At 39.0% G+C, this 27513-nt stretch overlaps 1 long non-coding RNA gene and 1 pseudogene across 1 annotated transcript; one reads left to right on the top strand and one right to left on the bottom strand.

The window, feature by feature from the left end:
* Positions 1–273: 273 nt before the first annotated feature.
* On the bottom strand, positions 274–24166 carry LOC116662041. Its single transcript, XR_004318019.1, has 3 exons — positions 24061–24166; positions 1154–1304; positions 274–506 (listed from the first exon to the last, which is right to left on the bottom strand). It is a non-coding gene; the product is annotated as an uncharacterized LOC116662041 (long non-coding RNA).
* Positions 24167–26332: 2166 nt separating this feature from the next.
* LOC102514521 lies at positions 26333–27173 on the top strand (annotated as a pseudogene).
* Positions 27174–27513: the final 340 nt, after the last annotated feature.

Here is a 27513-nt window from a genome sequence, read left to right as displayed (position 1 = left end):
TGGTTACTGACTGAATGGAGTGGCTCTTTCTACTGGGCAGGCACACATCTTCGGATTTTGGTCAAAGCACTTACTTTTAATCATTCTGAAAATAAAAATATGATGCTTCTCAATTACTTCAATCATCACTACTTTTTTATTGAAGTATAGTTGGTTTACAATGTTGTATTAATTTCTGGTGTGCAGCATAGTGATTCAGTTGTATGTATGTATATATTCCTTTTCATATTCTTTTTCATTATAAGCCATTACAGCCATTGCAAGGTATTGAATATAGTTCCCTGCAATCATCACTACTTCTTTTCAATCTTCAGCTAAAGGGAGCATCATATCTTGCCATCTCCCCTATTCACATTTGGTGCTACAATTTTTTGTCAAGATGCCAAATATCTGCCGTGATAGACAGATATCAGTAGGTGGATGGCGGTCATAATGTCTGATACTGGAGAAGACTTCTATTTCAGTTTTTCAGAGATGTTAGACTTCACTCCTTTCTAGCATGAGACCTGTTTCCGGAGAAAAGAAAAGAAAGGATATTGCATTTAGTTATGATTCATGAATGTCAGGGTTTAAGTGTTTTAGGGCTTTGTGGGAGCGGAAGAGGTAGTGGAAACAGGAAGCCAGGCTGCCATAAGCACACACATAACAAGTAATTAATTGACTACAGACATGAGGGAACCTACAGAGGACGTTAGGAAATACTATTGTACATGAAATGTCTCATCGTTAATATGGAGAACAGCTGGATGGCTGGATGTTTGATAACGAAGCCAGTCATTTTAATTTGATCTAAGCTCCAGCTTTTAATTGAATTTATAAGAACATGGGAAAAATTAACAGGCAGCTTCTGGCAATTCAAAAATCGTATTTTGGCTCAGAGTCTAAGCTTCTCTCTAAATTTGGGAAATCTGGCTCTGGATAAAGATGGAGCAAAGAAAAATCATGCTGTAATACCAAGGACAGCAGAGCGATGTCTCTGATTTTAAATAAATGCAGATTGTCACTGTTTGTCAGAGGTAATTATTCCTGTGGACATAATCATATCTTACAGTGACTAACAGGTCAGCTCTAATTATTAAACAGTTGAATCAGCTATGTGACTTTTTTCTCTCTGAAAAGTCAAAAATATCACGTAGAATCATTTGTCAAAGACCTTCAAAGTGGAGGAGTGTGCTGAGGCCAGAGATGTATCTTCTTTGTTAATAGGCCCCAGAAGACCTGGGCAAGAAACTTTTTTTTATAATGGGACGCTGTATCTTTTGACTAGGGCCAGCGAAGACGTATAGGTTCAAAATTGCTGCCTCCTGCAAGAAATACAAAAGATCATCAGTTTTCTTTTCTTGAAAAAGGTGCCCCGAGCAATCACATTTGTATCCCAATAACCTCAATGTATAATCTAACCTGTCACTGTTTTGCATCCTCAGATGAAATGCTTTATCATCTAACTCCATCATTTAGGAGAACAATGGAAGGCAAAACAGACTATTCCGTGGTGGACGACATGAATCATATTCCAGAGGAGAGGGGTCCTAAAGATGAAGCATAGTTTTTCTTCCCCCTGTAGAGGCGATGGAGCTCTTCTGCCCCCTCTTTTTTCTTATAAAAGAACAGATTCAGTTGTTTTCATCCAGTTCCCAAATCACATCAAGCTGAAATTTTACTTTTTCAAAAACAGTTGGCCAGATTTTCTCAAAAAAAAGCAAAAGCCAGCCCAACAGTCATCTACTTCAAGGAGTTTTCCCTAATTATCATGATCCCAGTTGATTTCTCCCTTTGTTTGCATTCTGTAGCATCTTACATACAATTTGAATGCAGTATCAGACTTATATTTTTGATTTACAATGTTGTATTAGTTTCTGGTGTAGAGCAAAGTGATTCAATTATACATATATATCTTCTTTTTAATATTCTTTTTCATTATGGGTTATTACAGGATATTGAATATAGTTCCCTGTGCTATACAGTAGGTCCTTGTTATTTATCTATTCTGTACATAGTAATTTGTATCTGCCAATCCCAAACTCCCAATTTATCCCTCTCCACCCCACTTCCCCCTCCCATAACGGTAAGTTTGTTTTCTATGCATTATCAGACTTATTTTTATTCCTTTCTTTAGCATGTGTCTATCTGAGATCTCATTCTAAATAACATGTTTATGAAGGGCAGGAATTGTCTCACTTTTGCATTTTCTCTAGTGTCTAGAAAATGACTGTGTGTACTATAGGTGCTTAATAGAAATGATCTATAGAACATGTTCATAAATGTCCTCGGGTAGCCTGTCTATTGGCAAAGGGCACTTGAAAAACTATTTAGCATCTAATAAAAAGTGTGGAAGTTATTTTTCCTGGGTAGAAACATTGTATAGGAGGTCTGTGACTTGTATACTTTGATATTATTTATTATGTAAATCATAGGTTGGAATTGGTAGGTTGATACACCAGAGACAGTAATTCCTTTTTAAATAACTTTGAAAATGCATCAATGAAGGCTTCAAACCTTAGGAATATCATATTATCTTAAAAGGATCATATCTAAAATGTGGAAAATAATCAATCTGTAACTGAAGAGGCTGTGTTCAAACTAGCACCAGATTTGGGGGATAATTAGTCTAATGGTATCTGTGGATGTAAATGAAAGGCTATAAAAATTACTTTGATTAATTGTGGTTGGTCGTACAGAGTAGAGGATACAGAAATATACAGCTGCTGAGGAAGCCCAGGGATGAAAGGGATTTGGGGAGACACAGTCAGTTTCTGATTATCTAAGTATAGGTAATTTACACCCCATGATGTGTTGTCAGTTTCATCACTGGCTAGCTTTCCCTTGTTACTCAGCCTTACCTTTTCCCTCTATCGGTTTTGTGGTCTTTAGAAACGTCCACTTAAGTAGGTGTCTAGATTCAACAAAATATAACCAGCAAGGTAAATTTCTGGAGGAAATAACTGCATGGAATGAAAAACAAGACACATAGCTATAGTAGATTCCAGGTCGTGGGTGAATGTGCTTCTGGGCTCATGTGGAATAGCTATGCTTTGTGAAAGCTCCTCTCACAATATAGCTTATTTAACAACCTTATTTGCATCAGTCTGTAGTACTCAACTGGGGGAACTAATTGGAATTCTTTGTGAAGCATATTGAATGCCATTTATTCTCACTATACATATTGGCTAGACATAATTTAGACCCCATGAGACATTATATGTATTTTAACCTATTTCTTCAGTTGCTGGACAACATGTAGAAAAAAAAAAAAAGTCTTCAGAATGAACATAGCAATACTGACAGGTTGAAAATTCCTGAAACTGTGTGTTGGTGGCATCTCTGTTCTGGACTCTGTATTCCACTCAGATTAAAGAGAAAGATAACCTCATGAGGACTAGATGTGGAATAAGTGAGAGGAGTGATGCTGACTGTAACCCCCTGCCCAATACCTTTATTTATTTATTTAGGTAATTGGAATATAGTTGATTTATAAAGTGTTAGTTTCTGGTATACAGCATAGTGATTCAGTTATACATATATATTCTTTTTCAGATTCTTTTCATTATAGGTTATTACAAGCTATTGAATATATTTCCCTGTGCTATACAGTAGAACCTTGTTGTTTATCTATTTTGTATATAGTAGTTCCCAATACCTTTATTCATTTTTTTATGAAGTGCATCATTAATGGAATATCTTTAGATTATGGACCTTAGCTGACTAAAAATTTGTTAAGAGCTAGATGACTGAGAACAGTGCCTTCTTGGACTGATTTTTTTTCCCTACATCTGTATTTGTCTTGTCTCCTCACAAGCACTTTAAGGACTGAGAGCGTAGCTGCCACAGGCTGTGCAGAGTGGCTTATACTTACTACGTACTTGTTAAATGCTGTTTGCATGAATGAATAACCTGGTAAAGCTATACTTTCTTCCTGCACATCAGTATTTATTTCATTCATGATAGTTTCCTTTTATTAAGGAAACCAGGAGACCCAGGCTTCCATGGTCAACTCTAATATTTGTCACTCTCAATATGAAGGGGCTCTTCCAATATCTTAATTCCAATACCATTTTATCTTATTCTTTTTGTTCTGGAACTTCTTTTCCATCTCTTTTATTATGTTTGTACTTCATCATAAAATTAAAAATTGGAGGTCTCCAAAAGACGTCTACCAACTTCTTATCCTTTCCAAACTTGGTTACCAATATGCATAATTTGCTATCATAAGGTAGCAATTTTATTTTAAAATAGCATTAGGTATTTATTTATATTTTCTTTTTGGCAGCCATCTTTAAATTTTTTAGTAGCCTGTGAGTAGGTTGAATGTGTAAGTGAATGAATGAGTGGATCTTGAATTTGACTTCTGCACATTCAAACAAGGTGCATGGAAATATCTGGCTGACCTTTTACCTTACAGGAATCCAAATGTTACATTGTACTTTTTCCTCTTTTCTAAAGTAAGTAGAACAAGGGACTTTGTTACTGTTTCTGTTAGCTCCAGGAAGGCAGAGACTATGGCTTTCACTTCCAGTCTCCAGGACAGTGCTAACATAATAGATCATCAATGAGTATTTCTAGAAGGAATGAATGCAAATGAAGATAGTATGATCAAGGAGCCACATGGACCTTCTAGCTGTCCTCAAACTTGCTAATTTATTTCATACCCCAGGGCCTTTGCACTTGCTGTTTCCTCTGTTCTGAATGCTCTAGATATCCATAGATTAATTTCATCATTTTATTTAGATCTATGTTAAAATGTTATGTCTTAAGGAAAATTTTCCCTCTACAGTCTATTAAAACAGTCTGCCTCCAACTACACCACCCCATTTGCTTTTTCTTCATAGCACATATTGCTATGACATTTTATTATATCATTTTGTGTTTGATGTTTTGTCTCTTTCCTCCCCCTGATCCACTGCCACATAGTACAGAATGTGAGGTCCATAAGTCTGGGGAGTGTATCACTCCAGGATCTCATTGGGAAACAGAAATCCTTACAGATGGTTCAAATCAAGAGACTTTAAAGAAGGATTACTTCCCGGCAGTATGGACAGGTTTATGGGAATAAACAAGGTATACTGAAACTAGGCTTGAAAGGGCAAGTGGAAGAAAGATCTAGTAAAGCTCAGTGAGAGCTGGATCTGAGAAGGAGGTTTGCCTTGAAGAAGATGTAGTCTTGCAGGGAGGGTATAGCTTAGTGGTAGAGTGCATGCTTAGCATGCATGAGGTCCTGGGTTCAATCCCAAGCACTGCTATTAAAAATAAGTAAATAAATAAACCTAATTATCCCCCCAAAAAATTTAAAGAAAAAGCTGTAGTTTTGGAGGAACTCAACTACTAACACAGAGAGAGACAACTCTGGAAGTCAGAAAGAGCAAGAGAAGAAATTATCAAGTCTCCTCTCTTCCCATACTTCAGTCTCCTGCCAGTGTGCCTGTTGTTAAAACCTGAGCAGGAACCAGCTAGCGAGGAGCCCAAGTCCTTAGCGATCAGCCCCTTGGGGAACAGAGTGGGCCAGAGAAGGGTGGAGAAATGAATCCCACGAGGGCAACAGAATAAATAGCACAGGTGTATTGTTTGGCTCACTGCTGTGTCTTTTATGCCCAGAACAGCACACTGTAGGTACTCAATAAAGATTTGTTAAATAAAATGGTCAATGGTAGTGGCAGGCTGGGAGCAAAGGAACTGTGGCATTCATCCAGGATATTATCATATAGGCTCTCAGATCTTATTTGGGGGGAAGGGTAGCTGTCCAAGGCCTATGTTTGGAGAAATTCACAGATAGCCCCAGAAGGGATGACAGTCAGTGCCTTTCATCTCAATCTAGTAACCACTTAGGTTGTAATTTATGCATTAGATCTTAATATTCAATGATTCTGGGAGAAATTTTCCAATAAGAAATTTTGGTAACTTGTCAGTTGTGTTTCTCAGAGTAAAAGGCACTGGAAGATAGCTAGGAATTACTTTATTCTTACACAAGATAAGCAAAAAAGTTTTAATGATATTATGGATTACCTAGCTTTAACTTCCAGATTGATTCACAGGGATTCATGGGGGTGAACAGCGTAAATAAGGGACAAAGTGATGGCTACGATCTCAACTGTGTCAGGTGTGTCCCTTTACTTCTTTCATTCTGCTTTGTTACAAGACCACCCTGACACCAGTGTGGATGATGGGTTTGAAGAGGGTATCTATTATTCACTGAAATAGGGAAATCAGGAGAAGGCTCAAGTATTAGAGGGAAGATGATGACTATAGTGTGGATACATGGAGTCTGAAGTAACTATTGGATACCCAAGTGGCAATATCTTTCTGCAGTTGGGATACCTAAGTCTGAATCTGAAGTAAGAAAACTGAAAATTATCAGCACACAGTAGTTGAAATCACAAGAGAGGATACTATCACCTAGAGAGTTCACCTAGGGATAACTTGCAGCATGAGAAGAAATACAGGCTCCTTGGATCTACTCCTGTCATCACCTCTGAACAAACCAGGAGCCAGCATGCCATGTCCCAAAATGCCCACCTCGAGTGTGTGGGTTTGGGGTGGAGTGTTCCACAGAGTGCAGAGCATGTGATCTGAGAAGCAGTGTCAAAGGATGAAACTGAAATAGCCAGAGACTCAGATAATCCCAACTAAAAGTTCAACTTGAAGGTGCAAGGCAGAGAGAATCCAGGCAATGATTACGACAAACCAAAGGCAGCAGATCAGAGCATAGTAATATAGATGACATTGCATGGGGAAGTTCCCTGAGTGCTGGGGCAGAGCCACCAGGGCCTTTCACTGGACACCTGCAGCTAAGGTGGAGGGGGAGAAGGAAGGTGCTAAGGGTACTGAGCCAACATAGAACAACTACAAAATGATGCAGAGAGAGAGAAGTCAGGTGAACATTGGTGGAGGATTTTGCCAGAGCATTTCTATTGCAGTGGTGGGAGCAAAAGGCAAACTATAGTAGATTGAGAAGTTGATAGAATAATAAAAAAAAGAATTCTAGGCTCTCCTTTCAAGAGGAAGATGTGTGCTCTAAGGAGGATTTTTGCTTTGTGTATTTTTAAGAAGAGAGATTCTTGAGTATGTGTGCAGCCTATGAGAAATATCTTGAAAATGAGCAAGAGAGAAGATAAAGGAGGGGAGAGAGAGAGAAAACACACATGAGAATAACAAATAGGCAAGGTCTTAAGAATTGTAGGGAATGGGGTCATGACTGTGGGTGGAAAGATTGTCTTGAAGCTGAGAAGTGAGACCTTTTCTTCAGAAGGTAGGACGGTAGAGTAATAAATAGGTTTTTGGGTGTTGAGATGGAAAGTTGAGGGAGTTGATATTTTATTCTCTTTAAAGAAAAAAGCAAGACTGAGAGAAAAGAGAGTTTTGGTGATGGTGGTGGTGATGGTGGTTTAGATCACTTTGTGAAAGTTGGCAAAGGTTTGGAATAGAAGGATCCATTAAAGCTGGAAGGGCCTTTACAAATGTCTTAGTTCTGTGGTCTTCAAACTTTTCTTTTTCACTCATCAGAACCATTGCTGCAAATGAACTCTTGGTAGAAATCTGCCATATGCAAATCAGATAGTTCAATGGCTCAGATGGAAGAGGTGGAGAGAAGGTCCTGAGCTGCAAACACTAGGTGTCCTTGCTCCCTCCGCCTGCACATCCTCCTTATTGCCCAATGCAGTTCCAGAAGCATCTCTGAGGCATCCCTAGGGCCCCTTTGAGTATGGTTTCAAGACCATCAACTTCATCATTTTGTGATGAGGCATCAAACACAGAGGAATGAATTGACTTGTCTGGAGTAGAATCAGGACTAGAATCTAATGCCTAGCCAGAACATTTTAAAACTGTATTATGCTGTCCCACTGCTTGCAGAACTAAAATCAATGGCCCTCAATAAACGTCTCCAAGAAAATGGAATTTTAAGCTTTATTTTCCTGACAACATTCACCCTTAAATTATTCCTTTCTGTACTTCACACTTATTTGTTAAAAGATGACAGGAAGAATCTAAAAAAATGATAGAAATGAACTTATTTACAAAACAGAAACAGAGTCACAGACATAGAAAGCAAACCTATGGTTACCAAAGGGGAAAGGTAGGAAGGGATAAATTAGGAGTTTGGGATTAGCAGATACACACCACTATATATAAGATAGATGAACAACAAGGACCTACTGTATAGCACAGGGAGCTGTCTTCAATACCTTGTAATACCCTATAATGAAAAAGAATCTGAAAAAGAATATGGGTGTATAACTGAATCACTATGCTGTACCCCACAACTAACACAACATTGTAAATCAACTGTACTTCAATCAAATAAAGGTGAAAGGAAATGTCTTTTTCTACCTACCTCACAACTTTTAGTTTAAATAAGAAAGTGTGACATGCTTAGAGATCCTTGGAAGGAAGTTGCATTGTACATTCAGTATATCACTTGTGAAAAATATAAAGGCTTTTCTGGGGACATCATCAACCAGAACTGGGAATGAAAAGCACTGGAATATTTTAAAACACTAAATTACTACATGTAATCTTCAGTAGCTTGTTTTTTTCCTACCTGGAATTATATTTCTAAGATTCATCATGTTATTGTGTGTACTTGTTGTTCATTCCTTTCACTGCTGTGTAATATTCCATGGCCTGACCGTACCACTATTTATTTATTGTCATTTAGGGGTACATGTATATGTGACACAATTAGAGTATTTTTTAAAAAGTAAGGAAAATGATTTTTTAAAAAATCAGTGTAGTAATGACCTCTTAAGGAAAGACAGGGGTAGGGAACTAGAAGTCCCAGGACAGCTTTATCATTGTTAATAATATTTCGTTGCAATGGTTCTCTGAGTGTGATCTCAAGGCTGCCAGCATCAGCATCACCTGAGATCTTGTTAGAAATTCACATTTTCTACCCAGTCGTCTTGAATCAGAAACTTAGGGGTGCGCCCAGCAATTGGGCTGTACCAATCTCTCTAGGTGAGTCTGAGGTATGCTGGTGTTTGAGTGCCACTACCGTAGTGTTATGCTTTGTAACTAACACATACGCTTCTCTTTCTCATTCTCTGTCTCTTTGTCTCATATGATATAATACAAAAGAAAAAAAAAATCTCATCAGTGACCTGCCAGGCATAAAGAGCTGGGGAGATATTAGAGCTATTTGAGAGCAATTCTTTTTGCAGGCTAGTCAGGTGGGCAAATGGGGGGAAGAAAGAAAAGAGGAGGGTAGGGAGGGGATAGCTCAGTGGCGGTCCTGGGTTCAATCTTCAGAACCTCCCTTAAATACATAAATAAATACAAACCTAATTACCTCCCCCTTAAAATAATTGTTTTTTAATTAAAAAAAGAAAGGAAAGAAGAAGAGTGGAACCACGGAATGATTCAGAATGAAGGTGCAGGCGAGATAAGAGAAGATCCTTTTTGTAGTATATTACCGTAAGAGAGCAACTGAAAATACAGAGTATATTTTGAAGTGTACGTATATATTTGTGTGTGCATATACTTATGTGTGTGTGTGTGTGTGCACTTAGAATGACACCTTGCTTGGTAAGGTTAGCATGCCCCATTGGTAGAGATAATGACTCCCCCTCTCTACTTACCTCTGCTGCTGAATAATTTAGACCCAGCAGGGAATAACTTACTCTCACCACAGGACACAACTGCTGTTATTCAAATAGATCTTGCTGCCTCGGCCAGGCATTCTAAAATGAAATGAATCTGTATCATTACAACTTTGACTCCCCCCTTTTTTTTTTTTATTCTGGAACTGCAGTTGCCTTCACAAGCTCCCTCTTTTCCCTGCTGTTAGCATTGCGTGTCATCATATTGAAAGTGAACACTCACACAAAGGAGATAAAAGCATAGTCTTTATTTATTTTGAAAGAACTCCATTATTAACTGAACATTTACTCTTAAAGGGCTTACTAGTGTTCAGACTGCAAAAGGGAAGTCCACTCTGAAAGGTACCACTTAGTCTAACAGTTAAAGATACCACTGTAGCACACAGAAGACACGGAGGACTTTAGCCTGCCAAATGCCTCGGGACACTTAGGGAAGAATCTCTTGAAAAAAATGAATTGTACCACATACACACCCTAAGGTGAAAACCTCTAGTGAACAGCCAATAGCACCAAATTAGTTTTATACATCTTTGGGGTTTGTCATTTGCAATCTGTTTCGGGCCATAGAGATACCAGAGTTTATCCTCTTTACCAGACTGTATTCAAGAAAGCCAAATTCCATAAGAAAGTCTCTTTTTATCACCTTGTGGAGATCCTTGATATTGTAATAACTTCCTAGCCAGTCTACCATCCCCCAACATCATCCACATGCCAATCTATCGTTTGCGACACTGCTAGACTGACCTTTATGAAGCTTTGATCGTGTCCTTGGTCCACATGTTACCTTGCTGCCATTGCTCTAGCGAATTAGAAATTCAAGGCAGACTGTGAGCCCTATTCTTAGTAATTGTGAAGAATCTCCTTAACACATTTTTTGTGCACTAACCACTCCTGGTGTTATTTTACTATTTTAGTATTTTAGCCCTTCATCTTCGTCTCTTTACATATTTTTATCCTATTACATTGTTTTTCTTGTTGGTTGCCGCCAATTCTTTTTGGAATGTGAAAAGGTACAAATAGATGCATAAGTAGTTACCATAAGTCATTCTCCTTAAAGGGTGGCATTGCCTCTCTTGTGCACTAAATAAACTGTGAACTTCTCAGTCTAGCAGACATACTCCTTGGTGTGGCCTCAACCTACTTTTTCAGTTTTATTGTCCACTTTCCAAGGACGTCCACTCTTAGGTTTCATCAGACTAGATCATTTCCCTTTCTCCAAACTTGCCCTATGTTTCCCTGCCTCCACGCCTTTGCACATGCTGTTACCTCTACCAGGATTATTTCCTCTCTTATCTCTGCTGGGTGAGATCCTCTCTAGTAAATTCCATACCTCCACTGCTACTTCTTCCTGAGTCCTTCTCTGATCCAGCAACCATTTATAATCTGCCCTTCTCTAGAACATTTCCTTTACTGCCCTTTTCATATTCTACCTTGTATTACAGTTATTTGTGCACTTAGCTTATACCACCCCTCCCTTCATGCCCTGAAAGACTAGAAGCTTCTTAAGGGCAAGGGGCTGTGGCCCATTTCTCATTGTATCCTGTCTACAGAATGTAGATCAGTCTGCTGTATACCGTGGTTGCTCAACAAATGTTTGTTGAACAAATTTGTATGAATAAAAGTAATAAACACATGGAAGCAACCTCAATGTCCATTGACAGATGATTGGATAAAGAAGTTGTGGTATATATATATATGTATGTGTATATATATATACACACACATACATACATACATACATACAATAGAATACTACTCAGCTATAAAAATGAAATAATACCATTTGCAGCAACATGGATGGACCTGGAGATCGTCATTCTAAATGGAGTAAGTCAGACAGAGAAAGACAAATATCATATTATATCACATATGTGGAATCTAAAAAAATGACATAAATGAACTTATTTATAAAACAAAAATAGACTCACAGACATAGAAAACAAACTTATGGTTACCAAAGAGGAAAGAGGAGTAGGGATAAATTAGGAGTTTGGGATTAGGAGATACAAACTACTATATATAAAATAGATAAACAACAAGGTCATACTGTATAGCACAGGGAATTATATTCAGTGGCTTGTAATAACCTATGATGAAAAAGAACCTGAAGAAGAATATATATTATATATGTATTATATATATATATATGACTGAATCACTATGCTGTACACCAGAAACTACACAACATTGTAAGTCAACCATAATTCAATTTAAAAAATAATAAATGCAACTGTATTTCTGTTTGGGTGGGAGAGCTCATGTTTTAGCATCTGGATATATGTGCAGAGACATATGGGGCCACCTAGTACAACTCATTCCCACTACTGGAAAACCCAACAAAAAGAGTAGGTCCTGCTGTCACAGGGTGAGAGTAGCACTAGCTCCTTTAAGGATATCTTGCCTCTTTTTCATTGAAAAGGAACGTTAGTCCCTGAGGATTGAATAATCAGGGATGAAAGGATCTAATGAATATTGAAAATACAGTTAAACATCCACAGGAGAAATATAGACACAATAACATGGTAATGCTAACCTCCAGGCAGACGATAAGGATACAATTTATTTGTTCTCCTATAGTATAATTCTTGGAATGGTTAAATGTCCCATTGAGTTGCCCAGACTATCTGTGGAGTCACCAGACACTCTGTCATTTTAAAGAATTTGATAACATGCCCTTAGAGATGGAGACAGGATACAGCTGCCAAAATTAGACCTGATGATTGAGTGCAGCAGAATTCCTAGTATGACAAAATCAGGAAGCAGGAATTTGTTGAGCTGAAAAGCATAACAGGAAAGCAAAAGACAATGATAATACTTGATTCTTAAAGTGGATGCTGTTAAATAAATATACAAAGATGCCAGGAGTTTAAAAACGATGCTTATTTTCCTCTTCTTCGTCTTCTTTTTTTTTTTTTTTTTATATACTACGTGTAAAGAAAAGATTGCCCACCATTCCAGTTCTACAAAGATCAAGCCTTTAGCCACTGCAGTCACCCACCGACAGTGCACCCTGAGGGAAATTCAGGGTGGAGAAAACCAGGAAGCATTCTGTGCTTTGGATATACTGGCCCCTAGATAATTAAGATGCATATCTAAGGAATAATTTCCATGACCACCCAGATTCTGGCATCTTCCCATACATAGAAAAGCACTAAGATCATTAACTCAAGATATCTGGTCTTTGTGATTAGCAGTAATCTTTTGATATTCAACTACATATTTTTCTCCCCAGCAAAAAATTCATATATAGCCTGGCTCCTCCCTTACCTCTTTGGAGCAGTTCCTCAGAGCTCTCTGAGAGGCTGTCTCCCAGGCTGTAGTCCTCAGTAAGGTCCCCAAAGAAAACTGAGTTCACAACTTTTAACATTGTGCCTTTTTCTTTCAGTAGAAACATGTGACCTTGTTCATTATTGCTTATAAGAACAACATTCTGAAAATGCTTTCTGTTGACTAGACTCATCATATACTTCATATTTACCTAATTGGTTTAAAAAAGGCAAAAAAAAAAAAAAAAAGCTGAGGAGCAAAAGGAAAAGGAACAAAGAAGACTTGAAAGTTATTTTGGAGATTTTTGTTTAGGCTTGAAAAAAATTGGCCTTCAGCAGGCTGCTCCTGACACACCATTCACTCTACGACCCTCAAAACCAAACAGTATGAATAATCCAGAGCTTGCCAGAATCCAAGACTTTTATATTAAAGTCATTCTTTTTTTTCCTTCAGCATTGTGTAGCTGCTTTGCTGCAAAGAACAGAAACACACTTCCTGCCTTTCTTTTTTCTTTTCTTTTTTGTTTCAAGAGCAAGCTTTAGAGTTTAACTAAAATTTCCCCATCAAATAAAGTGGGACAGCAGTACTTAGGACTATTTTACTGTTTTTATTCATGACCTGGGTCACAGAAAAATGCTAGCTTTGAAGCCTGAAAAAAAATAGACTTCTTTATTTTTTTTTAACATTTAGAAAATACCACATTCATCTTTAACATAATGTAGAAAAGGTGCTTGATTCCTTATATGCCCTCCATTATTAATGTTCCAAGCAGTAAAATTTAGGAAATAAAATGCTGCTTTTAATGCATGTGATTGATCACTTCTGAATTCTAAAGAATAACTATGCAAAGCATTATGTTTTTGCTTTAGGTCTTCATAAGTCATCTACATAGAGGTTGCTAAGCCAGAAGATGCAATCGTGACATGGTGCATGTAGGTATTCAGGTTATATTTCAATTGCTATGGGATTACATTTCAATTCTTTCCCTACAGTTTTCCCCACAATAACCACCGAGGTAGTCTTCCTGCTTTGGTGTTTCATTACACCTCGGTTCCCCTCCACATCACAACCAGATACATCTTCATTTTCTTCAAATGGATAATAACACTTTCCTCCTAAAAAAAACCTTCATTGTTTGCTGAATCTCTTTGGTCTTGGCATTCAAGACCCTCCAGGAGTTGGCTCCAGTTCATCTTTCTAGCTTTTCCTATCACTAACGACTCCCTTGGGTGGATTCAGGTTTCAAGCAAACTCACACACTCTATACATCACACACACACACACACACACACACACGCACCGTCCTATCTGTCCTTTCCCAAACCACTGCTTGTGCTCTTAGAATACTCTCTACCTAGACCATCCAATCCCTCCGTGGAGCAATAATCAGCATCGAGGTTGCAGAGAACAAAGAACTTTACTTGGAGGTCTTAAGAATTGCAAATCAGGAGACGTAGATAGGGGTAAAACCAAAAGACTGTTCCAGGGAAGAGAGAGTCGGGGCTTATAAACACAAAATCACAAGGTTGTTCAAGAATTATGATGGACACTGATGCCAGAAAGGAACAATTTGTCCTTAAGGGACAGTCCATCCCCAGTTTTTTTATGTAAAGGGTCTGAGAAGTATCTTGGGTTTCTGGATGCCTATGTCAAGACAAGAAGTGGTGAAAGTTCAGATTCTATCTGGGCTGAGACATGCATATGTCACACTTCCTCCATGACCTCCCATCTTCATTTTAGAGAGCTCTTTTAGTAATACTGACTCCATTTTGATTTTCCTTTCACACTTCATTTCTACCAATATTTTGAGGCCCCATTTAAATGCTCCATGTTTCACAAGTCTTACATCCCCCGTTTATTATAGTTTTTATATCTTACTTCCCCTCACTATTATTTTCCCTCACAATAGCTCCTTAATTGCAGAAATCTACCTTATAATCCTGTAGCACTGTAGCAGCCTTCCTTGTACAGGCTGATTGCCAATAATACTTGTGGAATGATGAGAATGAACTCTAATATCCATCACTGGACCTCTGACTTTTCTTGTCTTAATTACATTTAGATATTCCTACTCTTCTGGTTAAGGGAGTTCATGTTGTAGCAACCTTTCTTTCCATAAACTAGAGGGACCAGGTGACTTATAGATGACAGCGCTGTTTATCATCAGAGATATAATGAGGGTTTTTTTGTTTTTGTTTTTGTTTATTGAAGTACAGTTGATCTACAATGTTTCAGTTATTCAGCATAGTGATTCAGTTATACATATACATATATATCTCTTCTTTTTTAGATTCTTTCCCATTATAGGTTATTACAAGGTATTGAATATAGTTCCCTCTGCTACACAGTAGGTTCTTATGGTCTACCTATTTTATATGTAGTAGTGTGTATCTATTAATCCCAAACTCCTAATTTATCCCACCCCCTCTTTCCCTTTTGGTAATAATAAGTTTGTTTTCTGTGTCTGTTTATTAAACATCAGGTTTATTAATGGAAAACAATAGTTCAGAACAAGGAGTGAAGTCTCTGAATCAATAAAATTGACATAACACAGCAGGATCTAGTCGTCTCAGACATTTGAAAGAATGACCAAACCATCAATATAGCCCATAGGATGTGGGAGTCTGCATGAAACAAAGTCTTAGATACATCAATATAACCATGCGGCAGACCCAAGATAACAGTTTCTTTAGCTTCAAGTAGAATTTGCATAAAGCCCAGAACTCAAGCCTCAGGGGCCAACAATACTCAAAATAATCTTCACAGCTATCTAAGGGTTTAGCTATCTCTCACTGATAAAAGGTGTTATTTCACATTTCTTGACTCATCATTTAAAAGCAAATGTCCTGGCCACTAGAATAAAGGCTTAAGAGTTCTCCTCCTTGTTTATTTGGTGAGTTAAGTTGGCAGGCCACCACCAGAGGGAAATTGATGTCTGTTAGTACCACAGGTGTGAGCTTCACAACCTCTCTTTCTGGAAAATGTCCAGGATGTCACTGTTTTGAAGGCTGACTTCCCCTTGCAAAAAAAAAAAAAAAAAAAAAAAAAAAAAAGTAAATGTATCCTGTACTATTGTCACACTGAGCTATAGACCAGCCAGGGCTTAAAAGCCTCTTGAGAAATAAACACAAGTGACAAAAGACTAATTCTTTTGGCATTCTTCACAGGAAAACCATGTTCCTCTCTACACAGAAAACTCCATGAGGTTAGTCATTTGTGGGTTCCTTACAAGTCCCTCTCTGGGTGGAGGGAGGGGGAGAGCTGCCAGTTATCTGTTTGTGTGGGTGGTCTGACAGCAATATCTGTCACCTCCTGACCTCAGGAGTGACATAGCTGATTAGGCTGACTGGTGGCCGGTTGCCTTCCTTTTTCTCTGCTCCATGTCTCTCTCCCCTAAAGCTCTGCCAAGTTCTCTGATATTTTGAAAACAACTTCTTATCTCTGATGGCTTTGATGGAAGAGCTGCAAACTAGGTATGAAGGAATTCAACCACATTTAGGGACGAAAGAGCAGGAAGATTATTCTAGAAACCTGAATAATAAGTATCTTATAAAATGAAGCACCCGCTGTTCATTCAGTGAAGGTCCGGATCCTGGAACCATCTTAATGAGCTCATGTACTGTTTAGCTGTCCCACTAGGAGTCTGTCACTCAGCACAAACAAAACAAGCAAACACGTCAATACTGGGGACCACCAAGTTGCTTTTCCCCCAGTGTGTTCTGCACACATGAATCAGTCAAAATGTGGGAAACATGGATGAAACAGATTCAAAGGCTTTTGAAAGTAGGACTTCTCGAAACCTTTATTCTGTCCCCATGTGCTTTGTGACTAAGAGGAAGCCAGTGTATGCAGCGTTTCCCTACTGAGTCTGACCATGAGAGCCATTTCTCAGGCTCACCCAGTGGGACCAGGGCTCAGTCCTTTGATGAATGTAGATGTAAGACCAAATCCTTGGTAACAACAGCCTCTGTCAGCAGCAGCCCTATTGAAGAACAGTTCGCAGAGTGAACTCGTTTTTTGTTTTCTTTCGTGGATCAAACTCTCTGTGCTCATTGTAACATTCTGTTCTTGGCTTAAGTAACAGTGCAATTAGCATAGTCCTGCATATTTTTTGTTTTAGGTCACTCTTAGAAGCTAGTTTACTTATATTTAGAAAAACAGTACAGAACAACCTTGCCCTTCCAGAACATTCTTTTCTTGAGTTTCCTTTTTGAGTCTTCACACAACTAGGATTCAGGAGAACTGAAATGATATAATTTCTGGGAGGAACCCCAGGTCTCCACTAACTTGGTAGGCATTATAATTAACTTTTTACTCTGGTTGGAGTGGTAATATTGGGTCTGATGCAAATGACTTCTTCTTTCTGGTTTATTTATTCATTTGATAAGTATGTATTGACTGCTTACAAAAGTCCTAGCACCCTTTTAGGTGTTTGGGATAGAGTTGTTAACCAAAATCTCCAAACTCATGCAGCTTACATTTTATGGGAGAAGATTGGCAGGGAAATATGTTAGTGAATAAATGATCCACTTACAGATTGGATAATTGATATGAAGGAACTAAAATGAAGTGAGAAACTGGAGAATGACTCAGGGGAGTGAGGAATTCTTTATGTTAAAAAAATGCAATTTTGGGGGAGGGTATAGCACAAGTGGTAGAGCTCATGCTTAGCATGCATGAGGTCCTGGGTTCAATCCCCAGTTTTATCATTAAATAAGTAAATAAATAAACCTAGTTACTCCCCCCCCAAAAAAACCAAAGTGCAATTTCTTTTTTTCCCCTCTTAATAAGCATTTATTTCAAAATTTTTCTTATCATGAAAGTTACATATGAAAAATAAATATGTAACAGTTAAAGTAAATTCATGTAAATTTTTTTTATTGAATTAGAGTCAGCTTACAATGTTGTATCAATTTCTGATGTACAGCATAATGTTTCAGTCATCCAGATACATCCATATATTCAAAAGTGCAATTTACAATTTAAGTTGCTAATCACAAATATGCTTGCCCGATAATGAAATTCTGTAGTAACAAAACGTTAGCCTCTCCTTTTCTTTAAAACTAGAGTGTGTAAAGAGGAGGTGATAACCGAACCAAGGAGGAGGCAGCTATATGAAGATCTAGACTTCCAAGGGCAGAAGTCTAGAAGGGTAAACTTCCAAGTGGAAACCCTAGGAATTACAAGAACCCTTTGGCTGTGTTAAGAGTAGAAAAAAAGGCCAGTGTGGCTGGACCGTAGGTGAACAAGGGGACAGACAATTCATGTGATTTCATAAACCAGCGCTTCTCAAAGTGTGAACAGGTAACTCAGTACTCACACACACACACACACATTGACTAGCAAGCTGTACAGTTAAGTTTGCTGGGTAAGAGATGGTGTCCTCAGGTGTTCAATTTATGCAGGTGTCCCGATGATTCTCAGATTATGAAAAATCAGGGAGATGTGATGTAGTGCAGTGATTCTCAAAATATCTTTCCTGGCCCAGTGACATCAGTATCACCTGGACATTTGTTAGAAATGCAGATTCTCAACCCCAGCCCAGACCTACAGAATCAGAAACTCTGGGTCTGGGGTTCCAACAGCCTGGGTTGGAATAAGCTGTCCATGCAATTCTGATGCCAGACAGAATTAGAGAATCACTGTGCTAGAAAATAACTAGTATTCAATACCTTGTAATACCCTACAATGAAAAAGAACATGAAAATGTGTGTATGTATATATATGGATCACTATGCTGTACACCAGAAATTAATACAACATTGTAAACCGACTATACTTCAATTTAAAAAAAAAGAAAATAACTGGGAGTGTGGGTGTCGGGTAAAAGAGTGTCCCTCTCGACTGGCAAAAAGTATCTTCTCTCATTTCAAATCCTCTTTCCTTCACGTGTGCCCTTGAACTCATCTTCTACTGGAAAGGACCTAGCTTAATTCATTTAGTAATTCTTCCTGACTGTTTTAGGAGTAAACAGGCAGTGCTCTCAGGACTGTACATGACTTATTTCAGCTAATCCTTATAATAACACTGCAGGATAGGTACTGGTATCATCCCCATTTTATAGATTAGGAACTAAGGGCACAGAAAAGAAACTTACCCAGGTCACACAGGGCATAAGAAGAAGGGTGTAAGTGTGAGCCATTCGGTTCCAGCACCGCATGAATAAATACTTTTTTAGATGGCCTCTCGGTATACTTGGGAACGGCTGGGGTGATTTGATCTAAGATAACATTGTTCAAAGAATTGCCTTCACTTTTGACTTTGACTTTAAGTCACTGAATGATGCCCAGAGGGGTCATCTGGTGACTATTCTTGTCCAAGGCTCAGAGAGGTGAAAACAGCTCACCTAAGATGATATAGCCGGTTAGTCTCAGAGCCAGGACAAAGCCCAGGTCACTAACTTTCAACTCAGTGTTAAGACGTGTCCAATGAAAACAAAACTGGCGACATACTGAAAACAACAAAGCTAGGCCAGGTATCCAGCAGCTCACGTGTGTACATTTCTTTATCTTGCTATTGTAAGCACAGTGAGTTCTTTTCCTGATTCTGGTGTCCTTGAAGGGCCATAGGACAAGGTCCCCCAGGGAGGATACTGCTCTGTCTAGCAATACTGCCCTCTCTGCACACAGGGTGCAAGATGGGAACATTAAGTTCTATTTGTAACACCTTTCATTGTCAAATACACAAAAACAACAACGCATCAAAAACCAAGTCGCTTTTCACTCCGGGTTCGTTTCTATTTCCTATCTTGTCTGGTTGTTTGTTTGCTTGGTTTTGTTTTTAACTTGTCTTCTCATTATATCTGTGGTGAAATTTTGCCAGGGGATCTAGAGAAGTTGGTTTTCTGTGTACCCTTAAGAAAATTATTCATCAGCCCGGCTCTCTAAGCTTAAGGCCTTATCACAAATCCTCAACAATATTAAACATCGACTCTCCATTTTGAAATATTAAACGTGGAAGTTTTCTGTCTTTACCTTCTGCTCTGCATTTACAAAAGCGTGATGTATAATTTAAGTTTTTAATCTCAAATGTGTTTGCTCTATAGGAAAGTTCTGTAATGATAAAATGTACTGCATCAGCTTGAGTTTCTTTATAAATATACTAACTTCTCTTGTAATCTTACTTTTATTATAGTGAGTGGATAAATTATTAATTCCAATGTAAAATCCAGTTCTGATTGGCATGATTTTTATTTTCGTTGGACTCATTTAAGCTAGTTTGGGGGGGTCTCTTAGAGAATTAATAGGAGATTGTAATGATATATCATATTTTGTAAATTACATGTAATTTTAAAACACATTTCCCACTTATTATCAGGCCCACCAAACAACTTCTATTTGAAGAAAAGAGAAGTATCTTCAAAAAAAATTTTGGAGGTTTTTAACATAAAATTAATTCCATCCTTGGCTCTCTCACAAACACAGTGTCTATGAGAGTGAAGACTGTGCCCTCAATGTTTTCTGAAGGCAAACTCTGACTTGCAAACCCTTTCTCAAGTATTTTTGAGACTCGAGTGTGTGCTGAGAAGTAATACCCATGGTCTTAGTAAGGACCTGAGGAGAAGGTATTTTACTCAAATACCAGTCTCCTCTTTTTTTCCCTGCTTTGCTTTCAGTAAAATTATGACTTTTGCAACGCATACCTTAATAATCAATGTGAGTCATTTTGCTTTCATGCTAATACTGGGTTTTCTGCTGCAATAAAAGAAAACATTTCTAAACTGTTCTAGTTCCTGAAAACGGGTGCACAGGCCCGTGTACCACAATATAAAAATTCTGTGTTGTACAATTAGTTTCAATTAAGAGCTAGTTAAATTTTCAGGTAAATTAGTATCCGACTTCCCTGGCAGGGCGAGTTAGCAGCATTCCTGCAAGTTGAGATATTATTAGAAAGTGTTTTTACCTTTATTATAGCTGGTTAACCACAGATCACATCAGGTTTAGTGAAAAGGCTGACTTCTCTTCCGAGTGGCAGTTCCCATGCTAGGATTACGTGTTTCTCCAGAAGGCTGAGGGAGAGTTTCACTTTTGATTTTTATTTTATTTATTTTTTAATGGCAGTACTGGGGACTGAACCCAGGACCTTGTGCATGCTAAGCAGGGGCTCTACCACTGAGCTAACCCCTCCCCCCTTCACTTTTTAGTCTATTTGGTTTTTTTTCACCTGTATGCATTCATTTTCTTTCATCAAGCAATGCGTAAACTATAGTAAATAGTGACTAGGTAGGGTGACAAACTGTCCTGGTTTGCCTGGTACTGAGGGCTTTTCCTTGAATGCAGCACTTTTGGTGCCCAAACCAAGAGTCTCAGGCCAACAGAGATGGTTGGGGACCTGAGTTCAGGAAAGTTGTTCCTATGACAATGCAAAAGCTTTATACTCCACAAGAGTTAATTCCAGACTTAAAGAAGGGAGGTTTGGGAAGATAACTTAATACATCTCACGGATAATAAGGGAGTGAAAATCATCAATTCAGTCAACAGGTCTTAGAACTGGTCAGGTGTCAAGGTCAGAGTTAACAGGAAAAGTATGAGGAGAGGAGACTCAATAATCATAATCTTAGATTCTATACCCTTATCCTGGGTCTCAGGATCTAGTCTAAATGTTAATTAAAGAGTGGAGTTTGTATATTGAGCTGAAGGATAGTGGAAAGGATTATTAAAGGTGTCTGCACTATTTATTTTTATCTGCTGAGTGTGCAATGAAATACAACAGGCTGTGAATGATTGTGTAAGAGTCACCGAACTGTGTCATTAGATGTGAGCCAGAAGGCTGGGATCCTGTTAAATGTCTTTCCGTTTTCAGCCTATGGAATTTGAGTTCTGAGAGCGGAAGTGTACATTTGGATGTGAAGTCTAGGATACAGACCAAGAGTGTTTGGACTTTTAGTTCTTTGATCCAACACAAAGTTACGTGCTTTCAGTCAAGTGGCTTAAACTTAATGCCACAGTTTTCTGATTCTTTGATTTGAGAGAGTGAAAGTTAGCTCTCAAGCTCTAGGCTGAACAATATTGGCAGTCCATAAAAGTAGTGGTTATTTGAAGTGAAGATGGGAGAAAGGTCAGCTTTCAGATCAGAAATGAGCTCTATGAATGCATGGTGCAGCCACCATTCCTTTCCCATGTTATTTGCCCGTCAGGAACCAACATGGCTAGCATCAAGTGGAAAGTCCTCTGTCTGACTTTCATTATCCACTCCCAAACTACCTAGCAAGTCCTATTTCCCACTGGGCAATTTGGCATGAGAGTCAGCGCATCATGCATCCTGAGAGTCTGGGTTCAAATTCTTGCTCCATCATCATATAAACTCTATAATCCTGGCCATATTACTTAATCTCTTTGTGCCTCATTTTCCTCATTTGCAAAATTGGCCTATTATTAATAATATATTACTCACAGGGGTAAACATATGTAAAATACTGAGAATAGTGCCTTGCACAGTGTCTGCTATTATTATTATTACTGTTGTCATCATTATTATTCCTTAAAGGTGTCCCTTGCTTTAGGTTTCATGTTCTCTTTAATATCTACATGCCATCCTGACTTTTTGTTTTATATTTTTGCTTGTGATGAATTCTCTTCATGTGACATGATACTTTTTCCCGCCTGCCCAAACTGGATCCATTTTAAAACCACCACTTCAATTCTGATCTCTTATGTGAGACTTTCACAAAACTTTCCTTTTGATAAATTCCTTTATTATGACTCCCCAGACCATGCATTTCGGCTTTCAACTATCTGCTGTTTGGTGTGTGCTAATGTTGTCTCCTCTGCTGATCTGAAAACTTTTTGACAGCTGGGGCTATGTCTTGTCTACTTTATTGTATGTTTTACAGCCTCTAGAATGTTTCTGGCTAAACGGCTGATTGATTCATATCAGGAAACCGATGCCTAAATTTGGTCCTTTGATTCTCCCACTACTTTTGAGACAGAAAGCCATCAGTTAAATCACTTCAGGAATCTGTCTCACAAAATCTTGCTGATTTTACACTATTTTTCAGCAGCTATGTATTTGTGATAGAATATCATTTACAGGTCAGTTTTCTTTCATGCTTGGATTCAGAAAAGAATAAAACATGGTGCTTTTACATGAAGTTCATATACATCACTAAACAACACTTACTAGAGTTCATCCCATTAAGAAAGGGTGAATTATAAGAACAATTTAAAAAAATTTATTACTGAAATTTCCACATACACATAAAAGAATAATATAATCAGTTCCACATAACTGTCACTCAATTTCCACAATCATTAACATTAACCTTTCCAATCTTGTTTTATCTATCCCACCCATTTTTGGGGGGCCTGGAATATTTTAAAGCAAAGTCATCATATTTCATCTGTAAAAAGTTCAGTATGCACCATTAACAGCTGAAGAGATAAAAAAGGCTAAAATCATCAAATCTTTTCTTACCATCTTATAACTTTAGTAATATTACTTTGCTCTCTTCTACCCCAAAGATATAAGTAAACCTATAAAAATAGATGTTCCTAGTAGATGACAGGAAATATATGTGAAACACGAAGGGTATTTTACTGTCTCAGCTGTAGTCTTTGAAGTATAGCAGGAACCATGCTTTTGATAAGAAACACTGCATTATGATTTCAATGTGATAGATTACTATAATAATCAAATGGAAAGTATATATTTATTTCATTTGAATGTCTTTTCAGCTCTATGATATTTTTGGATGTGTTAAATAAATGTGGGATGGGGCTATCCAGGTTCATTATACAATGTAGCTCATCAATCTATTTTTAAAAGGCTATGTTTCTAGAGATGTTAGAATCTAATGGCCTCAATGATCTGAAAACACTATTTCACAAACGATTGTGGTATCATTCCCTCCTAAGCTGATCATAAACTACACCACAGGTGTAAAAGTAGATGTTTAAATACCTATTTACCTTATTCAGTTTAGCAAGCACTGTCCATACAAATGGTAATCATTGGTTTATAAATGACGGTCAGTTATGTTTTGTTGTGTTTCTAAAGTTACAGTTTAATACTACACCGGTTTGAGCAATATAGAGTTTGTAAATCTTAAAGCCACAGTATTAAGTAAAGAGGCACATTATGAGAATTGTTAGGAACATGCATGTTTCTTACAACAAAAACTGAATAGTTCTGTTACGCCAATCTGAGCCAGACATATACAAGAAATAAAATTTAGGGGTTAAGGTTGTTAGTTATTTATACATTTTACCTGTAGATTGGAAGTCTGTATTGTTTATGCTGGTTTCCCTACAGCTGAGGTGAGCCTGGATATTCACATCCCTGCGAGCACCATAAATCCATGAAGACAACATCAGCTCTAACTGACTGGAGTGAAATGTACCTGACTCGCTGTCAGTTCTTTTTGTAAGTTAGGGTTCAGTGAACTCCTACTTTGGAATCTTCTAGGATGAACCAAATTCAAATAAAAACTTCCCTGTAGGCAGTCAAAGCTTAACTGTAAGTCTGTCATTCAGTGATCTTTGTTCTGCTGTTTCTCTTCATATTCATAGCTACTGCCTCTGTGTATATTTTAACTTTGCAGATACTCTGCCCAGTAAACTGTTCACGTTTGTGTCTTGATTCCATGTCATTCATTTGTATCAAAGCTTGCACATATTCCTCTACTTTTACAGAAATAACTTTAGGCTTTTATTTTTGCTTCATTGTGTGAGTTTGACTAAAGCAGAGCCATTCTTCAAAGTGAAAAGGTTTTATTTGGAAAATTCCTTTGAAATGACTTCTTTATTATAGATTCTAGAATGGCCAGACTACAGCCATATCTAGAATATAATTCCCAAGAAATTTCTTCTACTAAAGTGAATTATGGGTCACTGGCACATATGTTTTTTCCTTGCATGGCAAATAGGAAAAAAAATAAAGAAAAATTTAACTTCAATTTTGAAGAAAAATTGTTTGGTCTGGTGCCCTGAAATTCAATCTTCGATCATGGGTACTTTGAGTAAAAAAAAAATTGAGGACTGCTGTTTCTCCCTTGTCTCATTTTTCAGGTCCTGAATGTGGTTTTCTTTTGAAATATTATGAGAATATCCTTTCTGAGTAATGCTTACCATGAACATTTAAAACACAAATGGCATATCCAAGGTAAAAATAAAGGAAAGCAACTCAATAGCATTCTGTCAGAGAGTTGGATTTTATGGTCTCATGAGAGTAATTAGAAAAGTCAACCATGGAGCTATCTAAGTTACACACAAGACAGGGCTGAGAAATGTTTTCTAGTAGATCTTTTAATCTACAAACTTTAGGTCACATTTCTTCTGTGCTCATAGATGTTAGATATATTTGACAGATAGGCTAGAAAATGGAGAGTCATTATTAACATGGACAGCCAGGCCATGATAGGCAGTAGGCTTATCCTGTGACTAGTTCTGCAGCCTATGCCAGTCATCTGATTCCACTTAGCCTCTATTTTCTTATCAGGAAAATGGGAACAATATCTGTTAATGTGATGGCAAGATAAATGTAACACATGTGCAAATGTCACAAGATAGCAAAATCCCAGCTATTTTCATTGGTGAGATCAAGAAGAGGGAAATGGAATTATGGTACCATTATGCCAGAAATGATCATGGAATACATATCTATGATTTCTTTAAAAAAAAATCAGAGTCTTTAAGATGGCAATTTCCAAAGAAATGAGAATCTTTTTGGTCAAAACAGCAAGCACAATAACAAGAAAACTAGAGGACACAAAATGTTTGCTTTGTGGAGAAGATGGTAGCATTGGGTGGGAAAAATATTATAGTAAGAGAGGAAATCATCAATGATTTTAAGCTTCATAATAAAGGTATATTCCAGCAGAAAGCAGGCCAGAGGCTTTTATTTGCTTGACAGTAGCACTATCCATTACATTGAGTTGATTTTCAGGCGATCAGCCTTGCTCCCCTCTCCGCCCCCCCCCCCCCCCCCCCGACTCCCGTTTGCTGAAGACTTTCCCGGTTTTCACACTGGGAGTCCCACATCCTGGCCAACTTCTCAATCCGCATCAAAATGGACCTGGGCCTCCCTAGTTGGTCCTCAGGACAGTGGCTAGGAGTTTGTCAAGATGCACAGTGGGGAATAGAGGTTCACAAAGCTTCCCATCTTCGTAGTTAAAACTGTAATTGTATTCTTGGACATGCATATTCTCTGATCATTCAATAGCATTTTTATAATTTTGTATTAAGAGTGTTTGTTGGGTTACTGGGCACAGCACATCTTCTGCTCTATGGTGGATGTTTCCAGAAGTGCTGGGAGGGGATTATGCCATACAGAAGTGACCCAAAGTGATCTGGAGACGGTGGGGAAGAACGTTAATGATAAGATGGCTCTAGGAGATAAAAAGATGCCCAAGTACCGGGCCAGGAGGTTTTTGGGTTCCGCCCCAGCCAGCAGGCTCCGCCCTGCGGGCGGGGTTTGGGTGGGGGCGGGGCTAGCGTCCCGGAGGGCGGTGGGCGGAGCCGGTCTCGCTGCGCTGTGGCTCCATGCGGCCTGCAGTCCCGGGCCGAGTCCCTCTCATGCCCGCCCGCCTGCGGGCCACGGAGCTCGGCCCTGACGGCCCCGCCGCCATCCGCGAGGGCTGGTTCCGCGAGACGTGCAGCCTCTGGCCGAGCTAGTCCCTGTCGCTGCTGTTACACCATTAGTTCTCGCGATACCAAGATATCCTCGTCTTCCGCAGTAAGCTACGGCGATGTGCTGGTGTTGGATGGCGTCATCCAGTGCAGAGAGGGATTAGTTCTCCTATCAGGAGATGATAGCCAACTTGCCCCTCTGCAGCCACCCCAACCCACGCAAGATGCTGATCGCCTGGGGCGGGGATGGGGGTGTCCTGCGGGAGGCAGTGAAGCATTCCTCCGTGGAGTCCGTGGTCCAGTGCGAGATCGACGAGAATGTCATTCAAGTCTCTAAGAAGTTCCTGCCCGTCACGGCTGTTGGCTACTCGAGCTCAAAGCTGACCCTCTATGTAGATGATGGTTCTGAGTTCATGAAACAGAACTGGAGTGCTTTCGATGTGGTTATCACTGACTCCAACCCCCTGGGCCCTGCTGGTTGCAACTGGACCTCATCAAGGAAATGCGGCAGTTCTGTAAATCGCTCTTCCCGGAGGTGGGCTACGCTTACTGCACCATCCCCACCTACCCTAGTGGCCAAATTGGCTTCGTGCTGTGCAGCAAAAATCCCAGCACCAAATTCCTGGAGCCCATGCAGCAGCTGATGCAGAAGCTGGTAGAACAGATGCAGCTGAAATACTACAACTCTTATGTACACTGGGCAGCCTTTGTCCTGCCGGAGTTCGCCCGCAAGGCCCTGAGTGACTTGTGCTGAGCCCAGGTGCGGCTGCCCACGCCGCCCGCCTGGGACCTCTGTCCAGGGAGCCTCCAGTATGTCTGGATCCTGCCAGCCCCGGACAAGACTCCTGCTGGCTCGCTCACCATCCCAGTGTTACAGGCCCCAGAATGCTGCCCGGCCTGCTCTGTTAGGTGGGCTGTCTTGCTGTGTGGCGTTCAGCTTCCAAGCCTATACCAGGTACGTACAGCACCATCTCCGCCTTCCGTCGCCCCCCTCCCCACCACTCACCAAACACGTGTATCTATAACAACAACAAAAAAAAGGACAAAGTACTCTGCAAATATTAGGAACCCAACACAAGATATTTGTATGCTGT

The sequence above is a fragment of the Camelus ferus genome, chromosome X (assembly GCF_009834535.1).
Source record: "Camelus ferus isolate YT-003-E chromosome X, BCGSAC_Cfer_1.0, whole genome shotgun sequence".
In the NCBI taxonomy this organism is placed as follows: domain Eukaryota; kingdom Metazoa; phylum Chordata; class Mammalia; order Artiodactyla; family Camelidae; genus Camelus; species Camelus ferus.
Note: the sequence above shows the minus strand (reverse complement) of the source record. Positions and strands in the feature narration are given on the sequence as shown.